Source organism: Panthera pardus, unplaced genomic scaffold (assembly GCF_024362965.1).
Source record: "Panthera pardus isolate Hobbes unplaced genomic scaffold, ASM2436296v1 HiC_scaffold_13, whole genome shotgun sequence".
Classification (NCBI taxonomy): domain Eukaryota; kingdom Metazoa; phylum Chordata; class Mammalia; order Carnivora; family Felidae; genus Panthera; species Panthera pardus.
The window spans coordinates 39,264,529-39,285,789 of NW_026526688.1; the positions used below are offsets into that span (position 1 = coordinate 39,264,529).

At 36.4% G+C, this 21,261-nt stretch overlaps 1 protein-coding gene across 11 annotated transcripts in view; it reads right to left on the reverse strand.

The window, feature by feature from the left end:
• PSD3 (pleckstrin and Sec7 domain containing 3) overlaps positions 1-21,261 on the reverse strand; it is an 800,398-nt gene that overhangs the window by 716,487 nt on the left and 62,650 nt on the right. For all 11 annotated transcript variants that reach the window (XR_008421602.1, XM_053900975.1, XM_053900974.1 and 8 more), the window contains one exon: positions 2,723-2,771. The gene's annotated coding sequence lies outside the window, so the exon portion shown is untranslated. The remainder of the gene's footprint in view (positions 1-2,722; positions 2,772-21,261) is intronic.

The following is a 21,261-nucleotide window of genomic DNA, read 5'->3' on the forward strand; positions in this document are numbered from 1 at the left end:
CACAGAGATACTGGGGAGAGGAGCTGATGGATCAGGTTAAGAGGGGGAGACGTCATTTATATGTCTCCCACCTAACTGTAATGGGGTTTAATTGTGTGTGACAGGCTGGATGCAAAATTCCAGGAAACTGAGAATTTTCCCTAGTGAAAACAGTGACGAATGACAAGCTGGGTTGGCCTGAATCAGTAATAGAAACTCCAAGGCACAACTTGACATGATGAGGTTTAGCTGAAAACTGTTTGAAAACAGTCTGGAAAGTGTCTCCTAGGTTGTCATTAGGAAAGAAACAGCCCTGAATAAAACCAATTCTCAGAAGAGTCTTATCCTACATAGATGTGCTCAACCACATGGCTGTCTTTCCACCCTACACCTACACTCACACCCAGAGATGGTAGTGACTGTCAAAAGTCAGGTCCTGATAATGGAGTATGGAATATGTGTGTAGATGATATATAGAGTATGTTGTGGAACTGAAAACAAGATTTATGAGACTTCAAATGAAATCTAATGCATGTTACTTGAATCCTATTCATAAGTCTAATTCCTAACAATTATATAAGTTCTGCATTCTATAGAGCATTTCCCTATATTATCTTCCTTAATCCTTAAAACAATCTCATATAGTAGGCAGAGCAAATCATATCATCCTTACAATTGAGATAATGGAAACTCAGTGTGGTTAAGAAAATTACCACAACATCATACAGGTTGTCAGATTTTCTTATAGGTTCAGTAATTTCACCAGAATCTAAGAAACTACAAAGTTTCTAAGTGTTAGCTTTGAGAACTTATGTTAACCTAAAAAACTTACCATAAAACAATGATGTTTAGAAGTCAATGGAGTATTGTAGGTCCATTTCATTTTATTTATTAATTTTTAATTTTTAAAATGTTTATTTACTTATTGAGAGAAAGAGTGGAAACAGGGGAGGGGCAGAGAAAGACATGCACACAGAATCCAAAGCAGGCTCCAGGCTCTGAGCTGTCAGCACAGAGCATGATGCCAGGCTCAAACCCACAAACCCTGAGATCATGACCTGAGCCCAAGTTGGACGCTTAACTGACTGAGCCACCCAGGAGCCCCTCATTTTATTTTTTTAACTTTATTTATTTATTTCGAGGATGGGGGAAAGGCAGAGAGAGAGGGAGAGGGAGAGAATCCCAAGCATGTTCCACACTGTCAGAGCAGAGCCCAACATGGGGCTCAAACCCACGAACCATGAGATTGTGACCTGAGCTGAAGCTGGATGCTTAACCTACTTAACCACCCAAGTGCCTCATCTCATTTTAAACAGAGTAGGTGAGATTCCATATTTCCAGAAAAAAGAAAATTGGGATGAGTGGGAATTATTTACTTTATAAAGGAAATCTTAATTTATCAAAAGAATGTGATATGACTAGTTTAAATAACAAGTAATTCCTTTAAATGTACACTAGAATATTTTAAAATTCCTTTATTGATATATGTGTACTGATACATTTTAGGTGATCAAATTTATTGTAAGTAAGCAAACTACCACATATAAAGAATTCCTATAAATCAATAAGAAAAAGCAAACAAAATTAAAATGGACAAAATGTATTACCAGTTGAGTCATAGAAGATAAAGCCCAAAAGGTCAACAAACATCTGCTTAAGAAGGAATGTTAGTTCCTACCTTCTTCCCTTCTTCCTGGACACATGGTTGTCCAGCAAAGGACTACATTTCCCAGCATCCTACTAAGGATGCACCTACGCCTCTATAAAACTAAGTAGGGCCAGTGGAATGTGAGTGGAAGGGATGTGTGCAGCTTCTGCCTTATTTGCCTATGAACAATGTTTTTCCAAAAATTCTCTAATCTTTTCCCAAAAGTTGGTATGTGGCAACAACCTGTTGTTGTTGTAACCATGAAGACAAGGATGATGACCTACAGGATAGTAGTGTAACAAAAGGAAAGATCCTTGAATAACTGTGGAGTCAAGCCACCTTACCAGCCTGGACTACCCAACATAAGATTGTTATACAAGAGAGAAATGTCCTTTTTAAAAACTACTATATCTGTGTGGCCTATGTGTTACAGTAGCTTAGCCTTCACCCTAATACAATGTTCAAACTAACTAGTAATCCATGAAGTGCCAGTTAGAACCAAGTTCTTTTTCATACCCTAAGGTTGATGACATTTAAAAATCCCTGTGATACTCTAAATTGGCAATATGAAAATAAGAAATACTCACATATGAAAATATGAAATATTTTCAATATGAAAATAAGAAATACTCATATATTTCTACCTGGAGTATGAATTGGTACAAAAACTTAGGGAATAATTTGTAGTATTTGTCAATATTACTGATGTAGAAAATTACCATCCCCTACAATTCATTTGTTTTAATTCTGAGCATTGTAACTTTACATACTGAGATATATCTAGAGCAGTTACAACATCACTTGTATTACCAAAATTTGAAAGCAACTTAAAAGTCTATTAATAAGAGGATGGATAAATAAGTTGTGGTATTTTCAAATAATTGAGCACAATCAGCAGTTATAAAAAATGAACCACCTCTATATGTAACAATATGAATAAACTTCATAAACATAATGTGAGAGAAAAGGAAGATGAAGAATATGTATAATATGATAGTAGTAGGTAAAATTCAAAATATGAAAAGCATAATTATTGCTTTGACTACATATATATTGTAATAAAGGTATGAAAATGCAGTCTGGAAGAATACATACCAGATTCTTGATAGTGGTGTCTCTGGGGAAGGAAGATAAGGAGGTGGATCTGTGAAGACAAACAAGGAGGACTTCAACATTGTTCATAATGTTTTATTTCCTTTGTGGAAAATGTCATGAAAAAATTGTTAATATTTGTAATTATGGCTATTGGGGTACAATCAGTGGTGTGCTGGATCTGGATCACACAGGAAGAGTGAATTTTGTGCATCTCTCCCCAACTCCCTTTTCAAGGATGTCACCACGATGGCTTGAATTGGCCACGGGGGAAGTATTTACATCACAGAAATCAGCAAATGGTACAAAGCAGAAGTTTTTTATTCCTCTGGAGAGTCAGTTGTTAACCTTGACTAGCACACTTCTGGGTACAATGTATCTATTAAATTAATCTTACTACTTTTAATGACTTTTAAAATTTTCAAAATATAAAAAATTATAGTTCTAGCTTTAACTTTTCAGGATTTTTTCTTTCTTTTTCTTTTATTTTCTTTCTTTTTTTTTCTTTTGCACAAAACATCCTGCATATGTGTCTTGCTGGGGGTTGGGAGAAATTTTGGACTTTCTACTTACTGCACAATTTCAAGAGCAGCTGTCTTCAAATCATATATGACATCCTTCTGTGGTAAGAAACTTCCTGTCTCTTCTCAAAGAAGATGGCGTCTTTCATAACTGCCAGAATGCCTACACTTATCTCATGAAATTTTAGTTGTTGAACCGCAATTTTGACTTCTACTTGTATAAAAATAAATCCTGATTAAAAATGGTTATGATATTGCCTTGAAAGTCTATATGGTTTCAACAACCTCTGCACCCATAATGTAGGTGTAATGTAATTATGCTTTCTGAACCCCAAATCAGGACATGTGGTCATATAAGTATGGAGGACTGTGGGCAGGATGCTTGACTTCAGTCCTGTCATTAAGATTCTGGGCTTTCAATCACTGTAACCACATTACAGATAACAAAGTCTACTTGTTCCTCATTAATCAGATAAGAGTACTCTGTTAACCTTAATCCTTGATTATTTTTAAATAACTTCCAATTTTTTATTAAAAAGTAAAATATATTAAGTAAAATATATAAATATAAAAAATATATAAATATAAAAGTAAAATATATAATACATAGAAAATATAGTTGTGAAAAGAGAAGTAAATAAAATAAAATCACCCACCCATAATTTCATGACCCAGAGACAACAACTGTTAATAGTTCAATAAATAACTTTTCAGCTTATCTTGTGTGTATATATATTTTTTCTTTTCAAAATAAGATTAAATCATGTACACTGGGTTTTTTTAATTGAGGTCTAGTTGACATACAATGCTACATTATTTTCAAGTGTACAAAATAGTGATTTCACAAGTCTATACTTTATTCTATGCTCACCCTCACCACAAGTGTAGCTACCACTTGTCACCATACAACGTTATTACAATACCATTAACTGTATTCCCTATGCTGTACCTTCCTTCCCCATGATTTATTCATTCCCTACATATACACGGCTTTAACTGGCCTTTTCCACATGAGACTCTATCATTAGTTTATTGCCATGTCATTTAATTTTCTTCAAAAGTGTTATTTTTATAACTATATAGCATTATATAACAATAATCAAATTCATTTTACCCATTCTTCCACTGTTAAATATTTGGATTATCTGCAATTCTTCCATATAATAAGCAATGATGTGATCTTCATCCTAGTAACTCTGCATACACCTCTTTTCCTTTCTTTGGGATAAATCTTTTACATTTTTAAAAATGTTTTATTTATTTTTGAGAGAGACAGAGACAGAGTATGAGGGAGGTGCAGCGAGAGAGGGAAACATAGAATATGAAGCAGATTACAGGCTCTGTCAGCACAGTGGGGCTCTAACTCATGAACCACGAGATCATGACCTGAGCCGAAGTCAGATGCTTAAATGACTGAGCCACCCAGGTGCCCCTGGGATAAATCTTAATCATATAATTTCTGAGTCAAAAATTAGGAATATTTTTCAAACATTTTAGTGATTATCTTTATGAAAATTGGTTATTCATGTAGAAACTTTATATCATACACAAAAATACATTTCAAGTGTACTAAAAACAAATGTAAAAAGTAAAACTGTTGATTTCAGAGTAAAATTTATAAAGATACCTTTTATAACACCAGGTTCAGGGGTGGGGAAGAGAAAAATACAATCAACAGATGTAACAATAAATACTTTTGAGTATAATAAAATGTAAAACTTTTATATGACAAAAGACACAATAAAAGACTAAGGACAGACTAGGAGAAAATATCTGCAACCCATAGAATGTAAAAAATTAGGATCCAGAACATAAGAACACTTATAAACCAGTAAGAAAAATATAAGTAATACAATAGAAAAACAGGCAGACAATACGAAAGGCAAGCCATAAAAAAAGGAATCTGAAGGGTTAATAAACTTAGGAGATGTGCTCAAATTTACTAGTAATAAACAAAATGTAAATTAAACTAACAAACTGGATCACATCCATCAGAGTAGCAAAAAATTTTAAAGTCTGACATCAAATTTAACAAGAATGTGATATAAATGGGACTCTCACAAGTTGCCAATGAGAAAGTAAATTGGTTCAAACATATGGAGGAGCAACTTGGTGATATTTATGAAAGCTCACAATGTTTGCTCTTGGGGTCTACCAGGATGAGTCAAGTCAGGTGCCCAGGGCACGACACTGAAGTAGGCATGCACTCTCAGGATCATGTGAGTGCAGGTTAGCACCTGAGAATGAAGTCCTCCTGAAAACTGTGCTCCATGTACTTTGCTTGCCTCACCCTGGTCCCAGCCCTGATGTACATGTCCCAAAAGCCAATACTCCATTTCTAAATATATACTCACCAGTTCGTTCACATGTGCTCTAAGAGACACGAACAAGAATTTCATTGCAGCATTGTTCATAAAAGTGAAAATTGGAAACAATCCAAATGTCCAATAATAAAAGAATATACATACATATATATATATATATACATATATATATAGCATTTTCATTGAATAGTATATTATAAAATAGTTTAAATTAATAGAGTTACATGTATCAACATGGCTAAATCTCATAATAAATCTCAAAAACATAATTTTGAATGAACAAAGTGAGTTGCAGAATGATAAATTTGGTATGATTCACTTACATAAAGCTTGAGACATGCTTTATAATATTATTAATTATTTATGGACACATTCATAGATAGTGTAAGACAAAAAAGTCATCTGAATGATAAACACTAAATTCATACTAGTTCTTTCTGTAAAAGGAGAGGGAGAATTAGGGTCAGAGTAATAAATGTAAAAGCTTTCTTTAACTGTTAAGTTTTTTTGTTTTTGTTTTTGTTTTTTTTGAGAAAGAGTGAGAGTGCTAGTGCAAGCCAGGGAGAGGGATAGGGAGAGGGACAGACAGAGAGAGACAGAGAGATAGAGAGAATCTTAAGCAGGCTCCCTGCTTAAGCAAGGAGCTTGATGTGGGGCTCAGTCCCATGACCCTGGGATCATGACCTGAGCTGAAATCAAGGTCAGACACTCAACCAACTGAGCCACCCAGGCAGACACCCCAAGATTTTTTTTTTAAGTATATGAAGCAAATACAACCAAATGTTAGGACTTCTTAAAGTTGGGTTGTGCACTCCTGGGTGTTCATTAAATTATTTTCCACAGTTGTATGTGTGTTTGGATATTTAATAATTTTTAAAATGACTAAAAATGTTAAAGTTCATATTCACCTCCATAACTAGATGACTTTGGGAAAGTCAATTAACTTTTCCTGAATATCAGTTTATTTGTTCTCTAACATAATTATACAACTATATCCCAAGTCATAGAGTGATAGCCACTGCATTTTCTAACTCCACAGAGATTTTCTTGCTGTGTGTTAAACCTGGCTCAGCTTTTGAACTACTCCTAAGGTCTGGTAGGCTGTACTCATTAAATAGTGGGGCCCAGAATGGGTCCTATGTCATGAGATTCAGAACTGGATATGCCTGGGTGTTCACTGAACTGTAATTCCATTTTCACCCTATTATCCTCACCTCTCAGGTATTGTGGTCGACACAATGACATACCACCCAAATCTCCTTGAAGGAAGGACTTCTTGCCCACTGCTGGGAGTATGTCAGCAGACAGTCTTTGGTTGCCAGCCTCTCCAGAGATTACTTCAGCTACAAAGAGCCACCTCATTCAAGGTCAAGCCTTTCCCAGAGTAATGCATATCCAGTGACTAATAGAAGTTGGTACATAACCATCTAACAGTTTTGGCCCAACCCAGGATGACTACGACAGGGGATTTTAGGTTAGCTCCAAAGCTTCCTGTGGGATTGGTTAAGGCTGTTGCAGCTTGACCTCTCCTTCCCTTCCACAGGTACCAAGAGCATTCCCTAATTAATATTCTGTGGGCTAAATTCTGTTTCAGGGTCTGTTTCCTGGAGAATAAAACTTGTGAGGTTGGTATCAGGAGTGGGATGACAAAGGTAATCTGGGGTTTTGGAACTGGATTGCTTGCCATCTGGTTAGCAATGAGGAGCTTCTAATCAGTGATAAACTGAGCACAAGTAGTCTCTGGCAAAACTGGCTATCTACAGTGGATTGAATAGTGTTCTCCCCCACCATCCATATTCATGTCCATCCAGAACCGCAGAAGATGACCTTATCTGGAAATAGGGTCTTTGACTTTATTATACCATACACAAAAATAAATTCAAAATGGATTAAATACTTAAATGTGTGACAGGAAACCATCAAAATACTAGAGGAGAACACAGGCAGCCACCTCTTTGACATCAGCCATAGCAACCTCTTACTAGATATGTCTCCTGAGGCAAGGGAAATAAAAGCAAAAATAAACTATTGGGACATCATCAAAATAAAAGTCTTCTGCCCAGCAGAGGAAACAATCCACAAAACTAAACGACAGCCTGTGGAGTGGGAGAAAATATTTGCAAATGACATATCTGATAAAAGGCTGATATCCAAAATCTATAAAGAACTTATTAAACTCAACACCCAAAAAACAAAAATCCAATTTAAAAATGGGAAGAAGACATGAATAGACATTTTTCCAAAGAAAACATACAGATGGCTAACAGACACATGAAAAGATGCTCAACATCGCTCATCATCAGGGAAATACAAATCAAAACTACAATGAGATATCACCTCACTCCAGTCAGAATGGCTAAAATTAACAACACAAGAAACAATAGGTGTCAGTGAGGATGTGGAGGAAGGGAAACCCTCCTGTACTATTGGTGGGAATGAAAACTTGTGCAGCCACTCTGGAGAACAGTATGGAGGTTCCTCAAAAAGTTAAAAATAGAACTATCCTATAACCCAGCAATTGTACTACTCGGCTTTTACCCAAAGGATACAAAAGTACTGATTCAAAGGGGCACATGCACCCCGATGTTCATAGCAACATAATCAACAACAGCCAAATTATGGAAAGAGCCCAAATGTTCATCAACTAATGAATGGATAAAGAGGATACGGTATATATATACAATGGAATATTATCTATCAAAAAAAATGAAATCTTGCTATTTGCAATGATGTGGATGGAGCTAGATTGTATTATGCTAAGTAAAATAAGTCAGAGAAAGACAAATACGATATGATTTCATTCATATGTGGAGTTTAAGAAACAAAACAAATGAACATAGGGGAAAGAAAAGAAAAAATAGAGGGAGGCAAATCATAAAAGAGACACATAACTATAGGGAACACACTGAGGATTTCTGGGAGATGGGCAGGGGGGATGGGTTTAATAAGTGATGGGTATTAAGGAGGGCATTTGTTGTGGTGAGCACTGGGTGTTACATGTAAATGATGTATCACTAACTTCTAGTCCTGCAACTAATATTACACTGTATATTAACTAACTAGTATTTAAATAAAAACTTGAAAAATTAAAAAACTTTTTTAAAAAAGGAAATAGTCTTTGAAAATGTTAATTAGTTAAGAATCTCCGGATAAAATCATCTTAGATTCAGGATTGCTTTAAGTCCAATGATTGTTATCCTTATGAAAAAAGGGGAAATATGCAGAGAGAGACAAATAGGGAAGAAGGCACGTGAAGATGGAGGCCGAGCATGAAGTCATGTAGCCACAACTTAAGAGATGTCAGGAACCTCTAGAAATAGGAAGAGGAGGAAGACTTCTCCCCTAGAGTCTTCAGGAGAAGCATGGTTCTACTGATACCTTGATTTCAGACTTTCAGCCTCCAAAACCATGAGAGAATAAATTTCTGTCTAAGCCATTCACTTTATTATGGCAGCCATAGGAAACTAATACTTACTGTGGTTGTTAAAACTTTCACCAGTAGCAAATTGAAATGGTTATACCAGGGGAAGGAAATGCCGGTAGCTGGTATAAAGTACTAGATGTGTCAAAAGTTTGGAGAAAATAGTAACAATGTAATTCAGTAGCTATTACAAAGATAGGTTGATATTCTAGAAAAGATAGTGAAAACCTGAGAGCAATTTACAGACAAATGAGAGCCAAATGCGGACACAAGAGGACCTCCTTGAAGCATACAAAAAGGCTCTCAAATGCTAGACAGAGAAAACAGAGAAAGGTTGACTACCAGGCTCAGGACTAATTGTGAGAACAGCAGACCTCCAAAAAAAGGTGAAACTTCCGGCCAAGGACATCTGAGTTGATTTTAGCTTGCCCTTCAATCTTGAAACTCCTAACTCCCCAAACTTCTGCAGAAGTGGGCCACCCTTCCCTATTAAGAGCAGCATTCCCCTCTTGAAGACAGTGTAGAAACCTTTACCCACAAGGTATGTGTCCCCATCAGACCTGCCCCCACCTCACTTTTTGGCCTCCGTCCTATAACTAGTGTTAAGTTTCAGCACACCCCAGATGCTGAGAATACAGTGTGAGCCCATGTCCCTCATTCTCTTACAGGAGTGGTTTCTGAGAGCTCACCCAATAATCCCCCTGGGAGTCATCTCTGTCTCAGGACCTCTTTTGGGAAATTCTACCTGAGACAATATGCATTGTCACCGTCCCACAGAGGTTGGCTATTTGCACACAACTTCATGTTTTTAAGTAAGTTTCAATGTATTAAAAGAGGAAATTGGGAAATAATGGTGGCAAAACTAGTATCTCTAACTTTGTCCACAGCAGATCCAACAGCTCTGAAAGTTCCGTAAATGGCTCCTAAATGTTCTGAGCTTCCAGTCAGTTTTATTAATAAATTTAAGAACATTTGACCTATAATAGCTCCCACAAGCTTACAATTTGCTAATTGAAAGACTGCCTGCAACTAAAAGCAGGCTTTGCATGCCACAACCTTCTTGCATATTGGAAACAAAGGTCTCTCGAGGGATTTCAGGTTTACAAAGTCACATTCATGCTTGGAAATTTATGGGTTTAGCATTTTCCATTAGGTCATTTCATATCTTTAGGTTTTAGATCAGAGGATGGAAAATACACAGGCATGGTCATGGAACATTAACTGGAAATAATGAAGCTTTCTCTGGTACCTCTGCACCACTCCAAAGGAGATACTTGATTTAAAGTCTGTGAAAAGTAAACTGAGCCTTTCCAGATTAGATTATTTGGGACTAAATGTGAAGAGTTAAATAGTTCTTAATATAACAAAAACAAATTCTCTAGTGATATCACTCAGAGGAGAACTAGCAGTGATGTTTCTTCTTTAAACTGAAAGGCATTGATAAACTTGACCTTCAGTTAAAGTTGAAATAACTCTAAGTGAGGGTAGACATTGCCCTAGGGGCTTCTAGTCAAGTCACAGTTGAATTGTGGCTCATCCAGCTGTTCAAGGCTCATTCAAGTGTAGATGGTATGCAAACAGAGGAAGTGTGATTTATGTTTCTGTTTAAGGAGGTAATCTCAGCCAGTACTAATTTAACATCCTTTATGCTGACAAAATGAACAGAGAAGTCAAGGTATGGGGACAAAGCCATGTGAAGTCATAGCCTTCAGCACCCAGTCTAGCATCTCATCACAATTAAAGCAGTACAGATACATCGGCATGAAAGAAGGAAAGCTTAAAAGCTAAGACAAAAGGACTTCATTCTATGAAACCATCACGAAAATGAAAAAAAAAAACAAACCATAGAACAGGAGAAAACATTTGCAAATTGCTCACTGGATGAGGGACTGATAACCAGAATATATAAAGAACTCTTAGAATTCCATAATAAAGAAACAAATACCCAATTAAAAATGAGCAATGTCTTTCAATTGATATTTCTTTTTTTAAAAAATATTTTATTTATTTTTGAGAGACAGAAAGACAGAGTGTGAGCTGGGGAAGGGGCAGGGAGAGGGAAACACAGATTCTGGAGTAGGCCTCAAGCTCTAAGCTATCAGCACAGAGCCCTATGCGGGGCCCAAACCCACAAAGCCATGAGATCATGACCCGAACCAAAGTCGGATGCTCAACGAACTGAGCCACCCAGGTGCCCCCAGTTGGTATTTCTTAAACAAAGGTATATGAATGCCCAATAAACACATGAAAAGGTGTTCAACAGCATTGGCCATTTAGAAAATGCACATCAAAACCACAGTGAGCTATCACTAGGATATTAGAATCAAGAAGACAGATATAAAAAATGTTGGTGAAGATGTGGAGAAATTGGGAACCCTATACATTGCTGATTAAAGTATAAAATAGTGCTGCTGCTTTAGAAAACAGTTTGTCAGTTCTTTAAAAGGTTGATAGAATTACCATATGACCCAGCAACTCCACTTCTTCATATATATCCAAGAAAAATGAAAACAAAAGCCTATACACAATGTTTATAATTGTCAAAAAATGAAAAGAACTTCAATGTCCATCAGCTGACGAATGGATAAGCTAAATGTGGTATATCCACACAATGGAAAACTATTCAGCTGTAAAAAATTATGAAGTACTGATACAGCATGCACAAACCTTAAAAACTTATGCTAGGTGAAAGAAAGCAGTCATAAATGACAACATACTATATGAATCCATTTCTATGAAATGTTCAGAGAGGGAAAATCTAATTGCACAGAAAGTAGATTAGTGGTTGCCTATGGCTAGGGGATGGGTACTAAGCAGAGAATGCTAATGAGTACCAGTTATGTTGAGGAGAAAAATTTTCTAAATTTAGATTGTGATGATGGTTGCACAATTCTTTCAATATATTAAAACCATTGAATTGAATACTCTAAATTGGTGACATTTGTGATATGCAAAATTATATCTCAAAAATATATCAAAAAAATTTTTTTTACTTTAAAAAATTTTTATTTTAGAGAGAGAGAGACCTTGAATGGGGGAGAGGAGCAGAGAGAGAGATAATTATAAGCGGTCTCCACACTGAGTGTGGATGGGATCGATGCAAGGCTCAATGAGATCATGACCTAAGCCTACATCAAGAGTCAGATGCTCAACTGACTGAGCCATCCAGGTGCCCCCTCCAAAAATTTTTAAATTAACTTAATTCCATGGAGGCTGCTCTATCCATTTTTTCCCTAAGCCAGGGTCTAAAATGGAAAGGAACTGTTCATTCTTAGTCTTTTGGTGGGGGGGGGGGGACCTGCATTTTATTCCATAGCTGATTTGAGTTTTACTTCATCTATATATATTTTTCATGCAGGCTACAGATTATATATATATATATATATATATATATATATATATATATATCAACGTCCTAACTAATTAGAAGGTATATAAGGATGGAAAGGATGGAAAGGATATAAGGATGGAAAATTAATGTGAAAGAGGTTTTTTAGGGCACTTACTTAGGTTGGTTGCACTGTTGCTATAGCCCTGAAGCTTTCTTGTGGAGCTGCTTATTTTCCATCCTGTATTCTCCAATGTCTTTGTGGTGGATTATATTATTTGTTAGTAAGTATTCCCTTAATTCTGAATCTTTCCTACCTCACTCCTAAGGGAAATATATTTCCCAGTGAAGTTAGGTTTGTCTGGGTGACTTGCTTTGGCTAAGTAGTGAGGGAAATAGTGACTCCTGTTAATTCCAAATGGATGCTTGAGGAAGCTTTGGGATTTTCTGCCAACCTTCTTATAGCTATCCAACTAGAAGTGAGCATTCCAGATAGAAGTGTCTCCTTCAGCTTGAGTCTCAGACAAAAGACATGTGAAGCAGAACTGAAGTGACTATCAGCCCAAAGCAGAGCTACCTGACTGTCCATGATCTTCAAGGAAGAAATAAATGTTTGCATTCCACTGATTTTTTTTTTACGCAACTTATCATAGTGAAAGCTGAATAATGCAATTATCATTTTATTCATTCAGAAAACATATTTTGAGTAGTACCATGCATTTGATTCTGTGGCTATTCTTTAATAGACAAAACTTGGTCTCTTCTATTGTCAACCACTTTATAGTCTAGAAGGTAAAATACAAAAGGACAAAAATAAATCAAATACAAAATAGGTGGTGAGTGATATGAAAAATATAAAACATAAGAGGTTTAGAGCAAAAAATATTATTTCTGACTCAGAGAGATCATAGAACCTTCATTTTAGGAGATGAAAACCCAATTGTATATTGATTGAAAGCAAAAGATATATACAATTTAACATAATGTATTCAGTTTTCAGCTTAGATAAGTATAACAGTAAAATACAATGAAGACTAAGGTGAAGGTAATTTAAAATGCTGATGTAATTTCATAGAACCAACCCTAATATACTGTAGATTTCTAGTTATTTACAAATATTGTCTTCTTAAATTTTTTGGTTGGTTAATTATTTTCTCTTTCCTTTTCTTTATTTCTTCTCTCTCTCTCTCTCTCTCATTCAGTTATATAAGGTACTCACACCAGAGTGCTTCCAGAGGTGAAGAGATTACTTTTCCCTGAGCACAGAAGTGCATCAAGGTGAGTACATGGATCAAGTTGCATGGAGATCACGACCCCACTTGAGGGAAGAGTTCAGAGGAGAGGTGGCACTGTCAGAAAGCTGTCTCCACGGATTTTAGTGTTGGAAGAGACCTCTCCTACCTTAATCCCATTCCCCATTATTGTACTGGTGAGGACCAGAGGCACAGAGAAGCTGAGGAACTCATTCAGTCACACAGCCTGTTACGTGGTAGCCCTGGGACATGGGAGCAGGTCTCTCGATTCTTCATTCTGTTCTTACATTTATTTGTAACAACTCTAGTCAGATTTTTTTTTCACCTTGTCTGTGGTGAGTTAAATTTAAAAACTGAATATAAAAGTTAATAGTTTAGGGCCCAAGTCAAAAGTGCCTATAGGTTCTGGACAGTTTACATGAGCCTGAATCAAAGAGGGCAGTTGTGACCCCACATGGTAAGAATGCAGTCATACAGGCATAAGGGCCCACTGTGGCCTTTTTAAGACTGGATAATGTTCTGAGACAAGAATATTGAGTGGGGAAGACCTTTACAAATAGAGGGGATAGTGTGGACAAAGACAGAGAAATGGGGACATGTATTTAAAGAAAAGCCAGTAGTCTTATTTGAGGACATATGAAGAGTGTCTCTTGGTTGAGATAAGGGTGTGGTTCCTATAGCCTACACTGAGATAGGGATGAATTCACCCCAGCAAGCAACAGTATGCAGAGGTCCACACCCAATGACTAGGCAAATTGTTCTTCTCACTAGGTGCCACTGTAGGACAGACAACAACTAGAGCTCTTGTACTTTCCTCAAATGATACTTCTGTTCTGAATATGATACTACACAAGCCTCTGAAATTTACATCATCCCTCAAAGTAGGAAAAAAGAGTCAGGGAAAATCCTAACACGACTGAAGAACCCATGCAGCAATAGGTTTACTTGGAACTCACTAGATTTTTTAAAAATCCTATTGCCATTTTATTTTTTAAATTTTAATTCCAGTACAATTAACATACAGTGTTATATTAGTTTCAGATGTATAATATAGTGATTCAACACTTTTCTACATCATCCTGTTCTCATCACAACATGTGCATTCCTTAATCGCCATAATCCCCATAATCACCTATTTCACCCATGCCCCCACCCACCTCCCCTCTGGTACCCATCACTTTGTTCTCTATAGGTAAGAGTCTGTTGAAGTAAAAGAAGGTGGTGGCAGAATAGAAAGACCCCAGCTTAGGTTCATCCTACAAACACATAACTATCAAATCATCCTAAATAACCCAGAAATTGTCAGAACAAACTCCACAACTAAAAGGAGAAAAGAGTCCACATTGAGAAGGTAGGAGGTGTGGAAATGTAGTTTAGGAGAAAAATGGATCACAGTTTCTGCAGAGGGGAGAGCGCCACGGTCATGGAGAAGGGCAAGAGAGAGAGGAGCACTGAGGGGAAGGCACAAAGAGGACATTTCTCTGAAGCTGTTGGCTTGGAAAATGAGAGGGGCTAAATTATATGAGTTCTTGCAATCAGTGGGGCTTATAAAGCCTGGAATTTTAAAGATCAGTGGGATTGGTTGGGATATAGACCAGAGGGCACTGCCCTGTTCCTGGTGAGATGGCAGACAAACAACCTTGGTTGCAATTTGAAGAGCACCTGAAACACACAGTGGAGAGATTATTTGCTCTTGAAGCATGTCCCTGAGAGTCAGTGTTCACGGAGACACCTCTCTGGGGACAAAGGAGCTGGCTGGTGCCATTTTCTTCCCCCACTATCAGCATAAACACAGACCCATCTACAAAAATCAGTGAAGTGCTGACATTGGCTGCCTATCTTGCTTATTCCAAGTGCCACAGTTCTGCACTTTGGTGGGGCTGCTCTTCTCAGTCAAGCACGCCTCCATCCCAGTGCAGCAGGCCCCTTTCAGAGAAGATCAGGAGAAACCCCTTTCCATATCACATCTCCTGACCAGAGAGTTCTACGGGGTTTCAGTTCTAGTGGAAGTAGTATCAGGTCTCATTTAACAAGCAGACCAGGGCACACCTAGTCAAAACTCACCACATTCAGGCCAGGGACCAAACACTTCCCATAGCAGGCAAGGACAGCCTCTGCAGACAACTGGCATCAAGGATAGAACAACAAAAACGCAATAGCAGAGCACACACAGCATACATCAGAGACACTCCTGGAAGTGCCAGGGCCTGAACACTATATGAATCACTTCATAAAGCCATCCTTCAGAAGCAGGAGACAAACTGGCTTTTCTAACACAGAGAAGAAGATAGAGACTTAGACAAAATGTGAATGGAAGTATTTAGCCCAAATGAAAGAACAAGAAAAGGTCATGGCCAGAGATCTAATTGAAATAGATATAAGTAATATGTCTGGTGGAGAATTTAAAGCAACTATCGTGAGGATACTCATTGGGCTTGAGACATCAGTGAGACCCTTACAACAGGGATAAAAAAGTTAAAGTATCAATCAGAGATGAAGAGTGCAATAAACAAGATTAGAAACATGCTTGATGGAATGAACAACAGGCTGGAAGAAGCAGGGAGATGAATTAGTGATAGAGAAGATAAAATAATGGAAAAGAATGGAGCTGAACTAAAGAGAGAAAGAAAAATTATGCAACATGAGAATAGACTCATGTGACTCCATCAAACATAATAACATTCATATGATAGGAGTCCCAGAAGAAGAGAGAGAAAAGGGGGCAGAAAATTTATTTGAGGAAATAATAGCTGAAAACTTTCCTAATCTAGGGAAGGAAACAGACTTCCATCTCTAAGAGGCACAGAGAATTCCCATCAAAATTAACTATAGCAGGCCAATACCAAGACATATTGTAATTACATTTGTAAAATATAGTGACAAAGAAAAAATACTAAAAGCAGCAAAACAAAAGAAATTCTTAACTTACAAGGAAAACCCACAAGGTTACCTGGAAACTTCTCCACAGAAACTTGGCAAGCCAGAAGGGAGGGGCATGATATATTCAATGTGCTAAATGATAAAAGTCTGCAGCCAAGAACAGTGTATTCAGCAAAGCTATCATTCAGAATAGAAGGGGAGATAAAAAATTTCCTAAACAAATAAAATCTAAAAGAGTTCATTACCACTAAACCAGCCCTGCAAGAAATATTAATGGGGACTCTTTGAGTGGAAAGGACAGACCAAAAGTGACAAAGACAAGAAGATCAGAGAAAATCTCCAGAAACAATGACAAAACGAGTAATAAAATGGCAATAAATACAAATCTATCAATAATTACTTTGAATATAAATGGAGTAAATGCTCCAATCAAAAGACATAGGGTGTCAGAATGGATTAAAAAAATGAGATCCCTCCCTATGCTGCCTACAAGAGAATCATTTCAGATCTAAAGACACTGCAAATTGAAAGTGAGGGGATGGAGAAATATTTATCATGCAAATTGATGTCAAAAGCAAACCAGAGTAGCAATACTTATAGTGCACAGGGTAGACTTTAACACAAAGATGGTAAGCAGAGATGAATAAGAGCACTATATCATAATAAAAGGGACGATCCAACAAGATCTAACAATTGTAAATATTCATGCTTCTAACATGAAAGCATTCAAATGTATAAAACAATTAATAACAAGCCTAAAGGAACTAACTGATAATAATACAATAATCATAGGGGACCTTAACATCCAACTTACATCAATGGACAGATCATCTAAGCAGAAAATAAATAGGTTTTGAATGACACACTGGACGAGATGAACTTAACATATATATTCAGAACATTCCATCTTAAAACAGCATCATAATTCCAGACTTCAAGTTATACTACAAAGCTATAGTGATCAAGAAAGTATGGTACTGGTACAAAAATCCAGTGACACATTTATCGATGGAACAGAATAGTATGTTGAGAAATAAATCCACTATATGGTCAATTAATCTTCAACAAAGCAGGAAAGAATATCCAATGGGGAGAAAAAAAACTGTCTCTTCAACAAATGTTGTAGGAAAAACTGGACAGCAAAAGAATGAAACTGCACCATTTGCTTTCATCACACACAAAAATAAATTCAAAATGGATTAAAGACCTAAATGTGACATCTGAAACCATAAAAGAAAGCATAAGCACTAATTTCTCTGCCATCAGCCAGAGCAACTTTTTTCTAGATAGGTCTCCTGAGGCAAGGGAAACAAAAGCAAAAATAAATTATTGGGACTACATCAAAATAAAATCTTCTGCATAGCAAAGGAAGCAATAAACAAAAGTAAAAGGCAACCTGTGGACTGGGGAGAAGATAATTGCAAAGGACATATCTCATAAAGGGTTAGTATCCAAAATATATAAAGAACTTATAAAACTCAACACCCCCCCAAAATGAATAATCCAATTAAAAGTGGGCAGAAGACATGAATAGACATATTTCCAATGAAGACATCCAGATGGCCAACAGACACATGAAAAGATGCTCAACATCACTCCGTCATCAGGGAAATAAAAACCAAAACCACAATGAGATATCACTTCACACTTGTCAAAATGGCTAAAATCAATAACATGAGAAATAACAGGTGTTGGCATGGAGGTGGAGAAAGGGGAAACCTCATGCACTGTTAGTGGGAATGCAAACTGGTGCAGCCACTCTGGAAAACAGTATGGAGTTTCCTCAAAAAGGTAAAAATATAATTACTCTATGAACCGGTGAGCACACTACTGGGTATTTATCAAAAAAGTACAAAAGTGCTAACTTAAAGCCTAACCCTTTATGGGATAAGTCGTTTGAAAATATCCTTGACTTTTTTTATCTCCAAGAAGAATGGGGCCTTTTGATAGACTTTAGGTTTAGTTCTAGAAACATATAAGCAGTTAGATTTCTGTATACTTCAATCTGTGATTATGAAAGTCAGAGACACAGGAAGAGAATGTCTATTCCAAACAAGACTATATATTTTAGACATCCAGGTGCTTGGGTTCTTGCCCAAATGTCTTGTTCCTTTAGATGATTGTTCCATTTCTTTCCCTTTGCTAAAATAAAATTTTCCATATATTGTGCTATGACTAAGACCTAAGCAAAACAACACACGTGAAAGAAAAATCAACACATTTGTTCTTTTCCTATACTGAAGGCATGCTTTGGAAATGTGGAATTTCCTCCCAAATGTTTCTGTCAAACTATCCCTGCTCACAAACTCCAACTTAAAAAATATATTTATAAGGGAAACTTCAATGTATCTTTACTATAACATACAAAAACAGACCACCAATACACTAAAAAGACTAAAAACTGTGGTGAAATTATATAGACATTTTTCATAGTTTGAATTTTAACTTTGAATTAGATATATTTTTGTGAATAATTTTTTCAATTTTTTTCAGTCAATTTTGGGATAATCACCAGGTCTCCAGAAGGTTTCAGTACACTCTATTACAGCAATGGATTGCAGGTGACTGATTCTGGCATCCCTCAACAAATTCCAGTGGGAGCACTGAAGTGAGCTTGGTTCTACTCCTGGCTCTACCAGTAATTCCTCCAGAGGCTTGGGCTAGTCCCATTTCCTCATTTACTCATCTTTAAAATGAGTGGGCCCCTAGATGATCCCTAGGCCTTTTCCAGCTGACACATTCTTTGATTCTACTTTTTTTTAATGAAACTTTTAGACTCACAGATTGACAAATGAATCCTCTAGAATTTTATTTTTTTTCTCCCAATAACATATGTTTTATTAAAAGTCCATTGGAGCTAATTTTATTCCTCTTTCTATAATTTGATTCAGAATTTTTCTTTGTACTTATACATATGGAGGGGGTGTTAATGCTGGTAGAACTTTACCATGCTATGTACCTTTTCATCTCAGATCAATGGGATCTCCCTTGTTGATTGAAAGTGATAATAGATCACACAGTAAGAAAAAGTATTACCCCATGAAAAGGGAAAGTGGGCATGATTTTCCATTAGGAAGAGAACCAGTCATATCTCAGCAGAGACTGTTCAGTACAAACTATTGCCTAATCCCTATATTCCCATATAGCTTTATTGGCAGATTCAAGGGTAGGATTGAGTTTGGGGGCAGTTAACGGTATTGATTGCTTTCAAACACAATCTTGCTATGTGTAAAGCTCAGAAATATAAAGCTTAGGACCAACTGCAATCAATGTAATTCTGTAAAAAGTATGGCATGCTGGAAAGAATGCCACGAGATTATAGAGAAGAAAGAGAACCATGAAGAAAAATAAAATGATTTTAAACCATCCCAGAAAAGAAATTTAATAGCAGCTGAAGTCTGGGGAAAGAATTAACAGTAGAATATAAAAATAAAAAGTAAACAGAAAATAACAAAAGGATGAATTTGGAGAGCTAGAAGTAAATAGTGGAAAATGAGAAATTACTAGTTTGAGTGAAGAACTAGTACTCCAGAAAAATAAGGTGAAAATAATTCATAAATGCTAATATCCGTCTTATCAGCATAGTTGATGTGAATATATCACTGTGTTTATTCTCATCTGGGTGGTTTATTTAACCATGACTGTGTTGGTATATGTGTAGGGTATTTAAATATTTTGTTAATATACTCTTAAATGGCAGACAGGTAAATAAACAAGTGAACAGTCATTAGACTACATATATATGTATAAATTAATTAACAGAAGTTTAAGATAATTGAGGTGGAACTAAAAACAATTCTTTAACTTTTCTCCAAAATATTATTTTTCTTAAGTCCCTTCAAAGAATATGCAAATTAAACATAAACAAATTCTTATGTATATAATATAAAAGATTTTTTATCAGCATTTATAATTGTAAAATATTTTTTAAATGATAAAAATCATGCCAAGATTCTTTTTTTTTTTAATTTTTTTAATCTTTATTTTTGAGAGAGAGACAGAGTTTGAGCAGGGGAAGAGCAGAGAGGGAGACACAGAATCCAAAGCAGTCTCCAGGCCCCGAGCTGTCAGCACAGAGCCTGACCCTGTGCTCAAACTCACAAACCTTGAGATCATGACCTGAGCTGAAGTCGGATGCTCAACCGACTAAGCCGCCGAGGTGCCCCATGCCAAGATTCTTTTAAAAACTCAGGTCGGGGTACCTGGGTAGCTCTGTTGTTTGAGTGTCCGACTTCGGCTCAGGTTGTGATCTCACATCTTGTGAGTTCAAGCCCCACTTCAGGCTCTGTGCGGACAGCTCGGAACCTGGAGCCTGCTTTGGATTCTGTGTCTCCCTCTCTCTCTGCCCCTCCCCCACTCACACTCAATGTTTCTCTCTCTCAAAAATAAACATTAAAAAATTTTTAAAACATAAAAACTCAGGTCATATTAAATACTTTGAAGAAAATTTGAGAAGTATGACTAGAAATATCTTGATGATGGATAAAAAGAGTAAAATAAATTAAGTTTTTTAACTTAAATTTTTTCTTCAGAAGTTCTTTCTCAAAGAGTGTTTAAATTTTGCTGTTATTGTTTAATTCATAAATAATTTACATTTAAATTCATCAATGTCTTTAAATCAATAAAGTAAGGATACAAAGCATATGTATCTAGACCCTTTTAATTTTCCTGGTTGTACAAGGTCCATTTTAAACCAGGATTCCCATCATCCAAGGGGTTGTTTTCAGTTTGCAAGAGGACTTCGATGGAATGCTGAACCAAACTAAAGGACTATGGAAGCAAATTCAGAGCTGCAAATCTAGTTCATAATGCTAT